The sequence below is a fragment of the Elephantulus edwardii genome, unplaced genomic scaffold (assembly GCF_000299155.1).
Source record: "Elephantulus edwardii isolate Elephantulus edwardi_28Jun2011 unplaced genomic scaffold, EleEdw1.0 scaffold00458, whole genome shotgun sequence".
NCBI lineage: Eukaryota > Metazoa > Chordata > Mammalia > Macroscelidea > Macroscelididae > Elephantulus > Elephantulus edwardii.
The window spans coordinates 747557-749769 of NW_006400208.1; the positions used below are offsets into that span (position 1 = coordinate 747557).

Here is a 2213-nt window from a genome sequence, read left to right on the forward strand (position 1 = left end):
ATTTTAGTTGGGTCTGTTGTGATGTTACCTGATTCATCACTTATTCGGATTATTTGTGTCTTCTCCCTCTTTTCTTTTGTGAGTTTTGCTAGTGGTTTATCGATTTTTATTGACCTTTTCAAAGAACCAACTCCTAGTTTTGTTGATAGTTTCAATTGTTTTTCTGTTTTCTATTTCATTTCTTTCTGCTCTAGTTTTTATAATTTCAGTTTTTTTAAAGGGTGTCGGGTTTTCTTGCTGTTGTTTTTCAATTTGCTGGAGATATTGGGTTAGAGAGTCAATAGTCTGTTTTTCCTTGTCTTTTGATATGTTTGGTTAAATTGACCTCTGATTACTGCTTTGGCTGTTTCCCAGAGCTTTTGGCAAGTGGTGCTTTCACTGTCAGTAGTTTCAAGAAACTTTTTTATTTCATTTTTTAGTTATTTCTGCAGAGTAAAATCTGGTATGTTTTTCAGGAAGTTTTCTCTGCTGCTGCATGTGAAACATGAGATCTCCTCCATTTACATACTCAGTAACAAAGAACAACCTGCTTTCTGTCTGAAAGGAAGAATGCATCTCAGCAAGGAAAGGATTACTGGATGCTTACTCAAAAACATGTTTCTCTGTTTGCACCCAGTCAATATCCTCATCATCATTGACAAGTTCTTTTTCACAACTTTCATGGCATAAACACGATGTTTTTGTTTTGTTGTTTTGTTTTTTTTAAAAAAATCAAATCAGCAGTATTTTGGCCTAACTTCCTCTTCCTAAGATTCGGAGTAAATAAAAATCCTGGGGTCCTAAACTTGATGAAGCTTTGCCACTTTTCTCTGGTGTTCATTGCCTCCTTTTTTTCACCAACTTGATCCAAACTCTCACGGCTTGAAGGATTATAGGGAAGGAATGACTGCATGGTCTGAATGCATGGACTATTGACCCATGGGCATCACTGGTTCTGGTGGCAATGAATGTTGCCCACATTCAACTGTGACAAGTTTATGGCACCTCTTATGAACTAGGAGTTTGCCGTTGATGTACTTAGCTCCCTAGCATCCGAGTCCCCATATTCAATCAGTGCAGATGGCACAGTGAGCACACCTATTGAAACGCTTAGCTTTCAAAGTATGGTCATTCAAACTGTAAAGCTTTCTCCAGCGACGGGCATCTCAGAGGCAGATGGGTTTATCTTCCCCTGGACATGGTATTCCGGGGTGTTCTGGTACACAAGGGAATACGTAAATTAGGAGTTCAGAATCCTTGTTTAGCTCATAAAGCCTAAATACTTCTAACTCTAACTGAGATGACACTGTGCATGGGTCTCCTTCCTCCTCTATTTCATGGTAAAAAGCTGATCATTGTCAAAAGAACACATATCTCGAACTTCATTACAAAGACCTTCAAAGGAAATTGAAGATTCAGAATGTGTTATGATATCCCTGCGGTAGTAGGCTTTCACCCGGACCTGTTGAGAATGGTCCCCGCCACCGCTGCTGCCTGAGATCGGCTGGGACATGGTGCTGCTGTCCCTCTGGGTCGGCATCGCTCCTCAGCCTGGAAGCTGGGGGCAGAGGGTGCCGGACAGAGAGGTACCGGGTGCCACACAGGGGGCCCGGCGCCACCTCGGTTGCCCCGGGAGCCACGGCCATGCACCCGCCTGCCTGCTCGCTGTGCCTGCAGCGCCGACGCCGGCAAATTCTGTTTTTAAGGAACTACTTGCCCTGCATCCAGCAACGGATTCCAATTTCCCCATGTTGTGCTGTTATGTGCCAGCCAGTCAACCACAACTCATAGCAACCCTGACACACCTCCCCTGTTACCGCATCTTATCCAATCAATCCATCTCATCCTGTGCACTGTCTGCCACCCTTCCGAGCACGATGTCCTCCAAGAACTAGTCCATCCTCGCCAGATGCCCAAAGTATGAGAGACGAAGTTCCAAAACCCTTGCCTCCAAGGAGGAACTTGGTTTTACCCTAAGTCAAATCTATTTGTATTCCTGGCCTATAGTATGTTCTATACTCTTCTCCAGCACTACAACTCTAAGGTATCAATTCTTATTCTGTCATCTTTGGTCATTGTGCAGCTCTCTGATGCATACAAGTAATTGTGAAGACCATGGCCTGGAACAGGTGCACCTTAGTCTCTAGACTGACATCATAGCTCTTTAGCACTATGTAGAGGTCCCTGATAGCAGATTTTCTTAATGCAATTAATCTTTTGATTTCCTAACTGCT

At 43.3% G+C, this 2213-nt stretch overlaps 1 pseudogene; it reads right to left on the bottom strand.

The window, feature by feature from the left end:
• Positions 1–408: 408 nt before the first annotated feature.
• LOC102866215 lies at positions 409–1519 on the bottom strand (annotated as a pseudogene).
• Between the last annotated feature and the right edge of the window lie 694 nt (positions 1520–2213).